This window comes from Lepidochelys olivacea, assembly GCF_965140295.1.
Source record: "Lepidochelys olivacea isolate rLepOli2 genome assembly, chromosome: 17".
Lineage (NCBI taxonomy): Eukaryota > Metazoa > Chordata > Testudines > Cheloniidae > Lepidochelys > Lepidochelys olivacea.
In genome coordinates this window covers 16,594,964-16,602,966 of record NC_140427.1, presented here as the reverse complement: position 1 = coordinate 16,602,966, position 8,003 = coordinate 16,594,964, and the positions used below count along the sequence as shown (strand labels likewise).

The 8,003-nt window shown below is 45.2% G+C and overlaps 1 protein-coding gene across 2 annotated transcripts in view; it reads left to right on the top strand.

Moving 5' to 3' along the window:
- The first annotated feature begins 1,642 nt into the window (after window positions 1-1,642).
- Window positions 1,643-8,003, top strand: part of CLIP2 (CAP-Gly domain containing linker protein 2) — a 122,674-nt gene continuing 116,313 nt past the window's right edge. For both annotated transcript variants that reach the window (XM_084651109.1, XM_084651108.1), the window contains exon 1: window positions 1,643-2,050. The gene's annotated coding sequence lies outside the window, so the exon portion shown is untranslated. The remainder of the gene's footprint in view (window positions 2,051-8,003) is intronic.

The following is an 8,003-nucleotide window of genomic DNA, read 5'->3' as shown; positions in this document are numbered from 1 at the left end:
GTTGATTTCCCCACCTGTAAAATGGGACATGAGAATAGTTACCTGCCTCACAAGGCTGTTTTGAGGCTTAATTCACTGACGTTGGTAAACTCCATTGAGATCCTTGGAGTAAAGCTGCCATGGGAGTGAAGCACCATGGGATCTCTAATGCTGACTTCTCATCCAAAAGAGCACACCTCTGGCAGCACAGAGATGCCCCACACCTGCAAAGGCACTACTTTCTGGGGACTCGGAGGGCAGAGTGCCATCCTGCAGCACCTACCTCTTCCTTGCAGGTTTTGCCATCCAAGCAGTGATTAAGCTTAGCTGTGCCTGCTTACAGATCTGAGGGCATCGACATGGTGATAGCATAGCTAAAGGCACATCTCTTACCAAACTTGGGTGGACATTATCTCTTCCCAACATTCCTGGCTTTTAAACTAAGGATTGAATCACAAGCTGCAGGTGATACCTTTTTACTGGGCTCCCTAGAAACACTCTAGTTAAGTTCTCCAGAGTCAGACTGTCTTTTTCAAGCCACAAGGTATTTTCTGCTTCCTCCCTCTCCTTTACACAAATACATAATAATAGTCATCATAACTTTAAAAATACCCAGAAAGTTCAATGTAGTTTAGAATAACCCTCCCTTGAGTTACCTGGAACAAAACCGAAATGATGAGGAAAGGGGGCTACTTGAATGTCCTTGAATGATGGGTCTCTTAGAAGAACCAAGCATTTCTGTTGAGTGGGAGGGGAAATTTTCTCCCCACCCCATCCCCTTTTTAGGGGTAGGGAGGAAAAAAGTATTTTAAGGTGTATTCACCAGAGCTTGGTGAAGCCAGGAGAGTTTGGGGGAATTTGTGACAGAGGGCTGTGAACCTTTAGGTGAGGCTGGGTGGCCTTTCAAGTGGGTCTGGGGCTACTTATTATTTTTGCGGGGGAGACTGTGAAATTGGATGACTTTGACTGACTTTCAGTTTGATTATTTGGGGGGGGGGGGAGTATTTGAACCTGAAACTCAAGAAGCATAAAGTAGCCCAGAGCAAAGCCTTTAAAACAAAACACAGAGCCCCCTGTGAATCCATGTGGCTCAGTACAGCTGCTGGGCCTACAAGGCAGTTTTAAAAATGACTCCCTGTTACGATGGGGGATTTTTTACAGTGCATCTGTCCTGCATGGTAATTAATAATTGTACAAAAAGCACCTTGCATTGGGGAATCTCAGAGTGCCTCTTAGGTACTGGTGCATTCAGCCTTGCAACACACCTGTAAGGATTGCCCTGGTCTTTATTGATAGTTGGGGAAACTGAGCACCGGAGAAGTGATTTGCCCAAGGCCCCTCAGTGCACCGGTAGCCAAGCTAGGAATAGAATCCTTACCCAGGTCTTCTGATTCCCAGTGCTGTATCTTGGCCTCTATCCCTCGTTCCCTTAAAAACACATAGGGCACTTTAAACAAAGCCCTCATTGAAATTGCCCTGTGGAGACTCCCTCCTCAGCTGCCTGCAAGCATTGTATGGGGATCTACATTTTCCAGCCTCCCGCTTGCTTTTGTGGCTGGGCTCAGGCCTGGGAAACGGGGAGATTAAGGTTTGTGTGCAGCTCTGACAAAAACAGCTGGAATGCCCCTCCCTCCCCTGCTCCTTCCCCTTTTGTTCCAAGCAGGCGGGGAAGGGGGATTCGCAGAGCCCAGCGTTAGAGGCACATTGACTGAGCCTCTTCAGCAAGAGCAATCACCTTGCTAGGCAGCCGAGCCAGCCCCCGTGACTGCAGTGCCTGTTCCCCTCCCCATGGCCTGCTAGAGGGAGGGAGGAGACTCCTCTGGACAGTCCCTGGGCTCGCCTGGCAGCAGCATCCTCCAGCTCTGGCTGCGTCGCTGTCGTCAATTCCCTCCTGCTCCGGTTTCTCTCCCTCGCCTGCCTGCTTGGATGCAGCTAGTGTTAGCCTGAGGGAGTGGCAGGCTGTATTCCAGAGGGCTGCAGCCTCCGGCTAGGGCTGGGGACAAGAGGGGCGTGCAAACCGCCTGGAGGGCTCCTCCACAGCCCCCCTGCAAGCTGGATGCTAAGGAAGAAGGTAAGAAGGGCCTGGGTTGAGGGAGGGTGGAGAACACAGCAACAAACGAGATGCGGGGGGCTCATCATGCAAGCCCATGCTGCTCTAGGAATTATTTGGGGGGCAGTTCTCTGGCCTGTGTTATCCAGGGGCTCAGACCAGATGACCACAATGGACCTTCTGGCCTTGGAATCTATGAATTTTGAGCCAGCAACAAAGAAGGGGTGGGGGAATGAATGAAGCTGGTGCGGCTCCCTGTTGGAAAATGCCAGGGGTGGTGTGGGGGTGGGACGCTGAAGTCTGGCATTGCATCTCCTTTCTACAGGATTGTTCATGGCAAAGCATTGTCCTTGGGCTGGGGAAAGAAAAGGGCATAGTCCTTATGGTAGGCTGGGTTTTGTGCTAGGGATGCTGCTGCCTGCAGCAGTCCCTTTTGGCTTGGCAGCAATTAAACGTGGAAGGCTGTGTGGCGGGGAGAGACTGTTAGACGAGATTTTTGTTTTGAGATGTGCACTCCATCCCTAGCCCCCTCTCTCCCTGGAACACACCCACCTGAACACAGTCAACACTGCAATCCTGGCTTGGTTTGGATTGTAACCTCCACGCATGGGTGTAGGTTTGACAGGAAGGATACACACATGCTCATTGAATGGCATCCTCTCCTTAATTCCAAGCAGAGGGAACAAATGGGGACCTGAAACCAGAGAGATGGGAAGGACATTGGCCGTTGTCATCTACTGCTTAACTCAGATCAAGTTCTGGTTTCAAACAGGAACTGGGTTTTCCTTTTGTGTGCTGGCTGTTTGATTGCGTGGCACTCTTTGGCTGCTGGGCTGGGCATTCCTGCTGATTTCTGGTTGTCTCATCATTTAGAGGTTGGCATTGACGTGCTATAGGATCTGTTTTCTTCTTGTCTGTAGCTGGGAAATGCCATTCTAAACAAGGGCAGACTGGAATGTATTGTTCATATTTCTGTAGTGCTGCAGGAGTATGTGGTACTTTGGCTAAATAATACAGCATAAAGACCAGGTCCCTGCCCCTTGCAGCTTCCATTCCAAACATAGGAAGGGGCGAGTGGTGCATCTGGACAGGCCCCATAAACATGAGCGAGCCAAAGGTAGAGGCGCCCACCCGTTATCTTTAGGTATCTAGGCAGGCTGGTCAGAGATGTGTTTGGAAATGGCTTGAAGACAAAGCACTATGTCAGTGCTAAGCGCTGTTTGCTGGTCTGCTGATTGTCAGTCCCGCAGGCCTGTGAACCCCAGCTCAGAAATTATTCCTGCTGGGATGAGTGTCAAGTTTCATCAGCCCAGCCTGCATTGTGGGAAAGGAGGGGTTTCTTGGGGATGACTTGCATTTTAAGGGGTTTTTAGATTTGCGGTACCTGTCTTAGCTTTTGCTCTCTTTGCTGCTAAGCGACATTCCTCTATCTAGCTGCGCTCATGAAGAGCCCCTTCTAATCAGCACGCTTCAGCCTGGCCCTGGTATTGCTGGGGAGGAGCTGCCTGCCCTGGTCTTAAACTTGGGTTCATTATTGGGCAGTTTAAAACAATCGCTGCCTGCTGTTAAGATGCTTGAATGTAATCCATTTCTATGGGCCGGGTCCAGCGAGGAGCAGGTCTGCAGTCAGACTGCCATGCTCTCCCCAACCAATGTCACTGGCCCTGCCAGAAATCACTAAGAGTGCAGAACTTCAAACAAGCAGTGCGGAGACAAGCCACAGGTTAAAATGTGAGCAAAAGCCATTATAAGAATGTCAATGATGCGTTGTGTGAAAGGTTGAGTTATGATCTTAAAAGGCTGAGGGCTGATGTTTCAGAACTAGTGTAAACCTGCCTATTCAAAGGGACACTGTTGTGATCAAAATCACGGCCTGGATTATCTGCTGAGGCCAAGATTCAATTGTGGCTCCCTTATATTCTGCTCAGCTCTGTGCTGTCTCTGGGCTGGGGGGCTGTACTAACCCAGTGGCGCTCAAGCTTTCCAGACTATTGTACCCCTTTTAGGAGTCTGATTTATCTTGCCTATCCCCAAATTTCACCTCACTTAAAAACTACTTGCTTACAAAATCAGAGATAAAAATACAGAAGTGTCACAGCTCACTATTACTGAAAATTGCTGACTTTCTCCTTTTTACCATATAATTATAAAATAAATCAATTGGAACATAAATATTGTACTTACATTGTCAGTGGATACTACATAGAGCAGTACAAACTAGTCATTGTCTGTATGACATTTTAGTTTGTACTGATTTCGCTAGTGCTTTATGTAGCCTGTTGTAAAACTAGGCAAATATTTAGATGAGTTGATGTACTCCCTTGAACACCTCTGCATACCCCCAGGAGCACACGTACCTCTGGTTGAGAACCACTATTCTAACCTATGCCGCCTGGCAGTGGTCCTCTGTGGACTACTTACATATTAAAGCAATGTGTGAGCCCAGGCAGAGAGAGCTAGGCTAGAACATGGCTTGTTCTTGTTCACCTAGTTGTTAGAACTTGGTTTGGCCTCATTCACAATGGTCAGATAAAAAGTATTTATGTAAACCCTCTATGATCTGATTTGTTTCAAAGGTGCTGACCACCCAGAGCTCCTGTTGAAGTCAGTGGCGGTTCCTGGTAGGGAGAGAGAGATAAATGGACTCATGCACTTTTTTTACTGCTTTATGAGTTTTATAAAGATGGCCTGTGAGTCTGTGGCTTTTATTTCTTCTCCTGACCCCCGCACTTGTTTTTTACATTAGAAACTCAGGTCTTGTTTGTCCTAGAGGACTCTGTGGTTGACAGTAGTACTGTAGCTCCCAAAGACACCAGCCAGGATTGGGGCCCCATTGTACCAGGTAGCACTACACAAACTCAGAAGAGATAGTCCCTGCTTAGACAGTGAAATGATGAGATTGCATGATTCGAGAGAGTGAAAGCTGAGCTGTTGGGTGAGGAAGGGAATTCAAGTTAGACAAAGCTTTGTGTGTTAATGCCTATGTAGCTTCATTCATTAACTAACATTTTGAAGAAAAGATGTCTTGGAAGCTTTCAGCTCCTGTATCGTTTCAGGTTTCAGAGTAGCAGCCGTGTCAGTCTGTATTCGCAAAAAGAAAAGGAGTACTTGTGGCACCTTAGAGACTAACCAGTTTATTTGAGCATAAGCTTTTGTGAGCTACAGCTCAGCTGTAGCTCAAGAAAGCTTATGCTCAAATAAATTGGTAAGTCTCTAAGGTACCACAAGTACTCCTTTTCTTTTTGTATCGTTTCAGTTGAGGTGTGAGAACTCACAATACACATGGTCTGAGACAAGTCGTAGTTCTTCTAGCAAAACGAGAGAAGACTAGAGTTGACATTTCTAGTATTTGTAAGGTTAAAAAAGAACAAGCATGGGAAAAAACCTCTTTGAGGCCTTCTTTATACATTATAAACAAAGACTCAAGCCCACTTTTAAATAGAAAACTTTGTGGGTCACTGTTAGTGTGGGCCTATGATATAAAAACCTAGCTCCTTCTTCACCAACACATCTGCTCCCTATTTGTGTTCAGAACTGTCTCTGCTAACTTTAGTGACAAAAGTAATTTTTTATTACTGTTTACTCCTCTTAGCCCTGCAGAGCCAACACAGTTTAGAGAGAGTGGTCTGGATTCTATTCTAACTCCCTCATCATCTCCAGGATTGCTAACTGCTTTATTACCGTAATTCCCCAACAATGCCTGGAGACTGGGGCCACGTTATGCTAATCACTGCACAAATTAATAGTGAGAGATGCTATCCCAGAGATCTCTATGGTCTAATTGGATAAGACTGGCAAAGGGTGGGTGAAACAGAAATTAAGTGATTTGCCCAAGATTGCACAAGAAGTCTGCAGCAGATCCAGGAATTGAACCCAGACCTCCTGAGTCCTATATTAGTGCCTTAGCCACAGAATCATCCTTTCTCTCCTAACATGCATTTCTGTTGCAGAATATTTATTGCTGACAGTGATGCCTGAGCTGTAAAAAACAAAAACAACAAAAAAAAACCATTTCAGCTCTCAGATCATTGGTTGATTCTCCAGAGCTAGCAGTTGGGGAAAAAACATCTTTTTACTTGTAAACTGAACATGGGTGGTAGTAGATTAAGAAACAAACACAGAACTCTACCATGTACAGAGTCCGTTTCAACAGCGCGGACACACTTTTAACACAGTTACACCTGCTCCTTAGATGGGGGCCTCATGCAGTTTCTTTATATTTTGCTGGAATGATAAAACTACCCAGGTCAATTTCACTTAGTTTATGGTCCCTTTCAGCTTCTGGTTTTCATGTTCTAGCACAGTGCTTCCCTCAGTGGAGAGATGACTTCATTCCACATGACTCTTGGAGTCACACTTTATACCAGCACTCATCTCTCGTTTTGTCTTTAAAAAATAGTTTTTTGTTTTTGTTAAAAAGCCAATAAAAATTACAACACTTTTGCATCAGCCCTATTGCCTTGGAACAAGTCCTAAAGGAACAATATTTTTATTAGCTACTTTCTAAAAGGAAAAACAAAATCTGATCCAGAAAATAGCCAGAGTTGGCTCAGTTACAGCAGAAGTGAAAGGAACACATTTAAATAAATGCAACCAAGGATTGTCAAATTGCAATCGTGTGGCTTAACATTGTTAACTCCAGCTTGATGACTTCAAATACTATATCAGTTTGGGTGGGTGGAGACTGTCTGGGCTCACAACTTAGAGTGCTTCTCTATGGATGTTTTATTATTTCTATTACAGTAGTAATTAAGTCTCTTGTGCAGTTAGCTGCTGTAAAATAATAAATAATTAAAATCATAAAAGAGGCGTGAAGTGAAGTGACTTGCTCAAAGTTATGTAGCAGAGCCAGGAATAAAACTCAGCTCTCCTGGGTCCCACTTGAGTGCCCTATCCCCTGGACCCAGGCTGCCTCCCAGGAAGGAATGACCCATATTAAGGCACAAAAGAGATGTGAGACATTGACATGGCTTAAATTTGTTACTTTATTTTGGGAGAACTATCTGAACTCCGGCACTGATTCTCACAGTGGCCTAGAACAAGTCACTTAACCTGTGTACCTCAGTTTTCCCATCTGAAAAATGGACTTATTTATCCATTACTCAAACAGAGTAAGATTTTTTTTCAAAAGCATCCAAAAGAATTAGGGCACCTAACTTCCATTGACTCTTAAAGGTAGCGTGAGGTAGCGTGACCTTATGAGGCAGAGCACAAGACGGGGATTCAGGATTCCAGTGTTCTATTTTCACCTCTGCCACTGGTCTGTTGGGTGACCTTGTGGCAGTCAGTGCCCCTCTCTGTGCCTCAGTTTTCCCATCTGTAAAGGAGGATAATGATAGTTCCTTTATAAAGCACTTATGACCTATGGACAAAAAGTGCTCTAGAAGAGTTAAATGGTATTGCAGCTCCATCAGGCACATTTGAAACTCACACCCATAGTACCTTTAAATGCATAATACACATAAAACCATATTACCTGACCCCAAGACCTTAGTCTAAATTAATAATAATAATTATTTATTGTATTAACATTTCACAGTGTTGCAGGGAAGGCTTCGTTAAACATTTGTATTGTACCTGGATTACAGTAAGAAGCTATGTACATGTTACTTGGGGTTTCCCTTTGATTTTTTTTTTCCAGTCTGTTTAAATTCATTTTAGCTCATCAGCCCCTTCATGCCACTTCCTACCCGTGCCAGGGTTGATGGGCAAGTGTAACTTCCCTCCCAATACAGCCCCTGTAAAACCAACAGGCCCAAACGTTGCCCCAGGTTTTGGCACAATTACTGACAATGCCTTTCTCTGGGCAATCTGCTTTTTCTGCTGACCCCCTTGTTTGTTGCATCAGGTTCTGAAGACTTTTGTGTTCGCCAATTAGTGTTGGAAAGTTTTCAATAATTCTTTGAGCCTGGCAGGCGCGAAAAGCAGCTGCCTCTAGAAACAACCCAGACTTTCCCATCATTTGGGAGTGCTC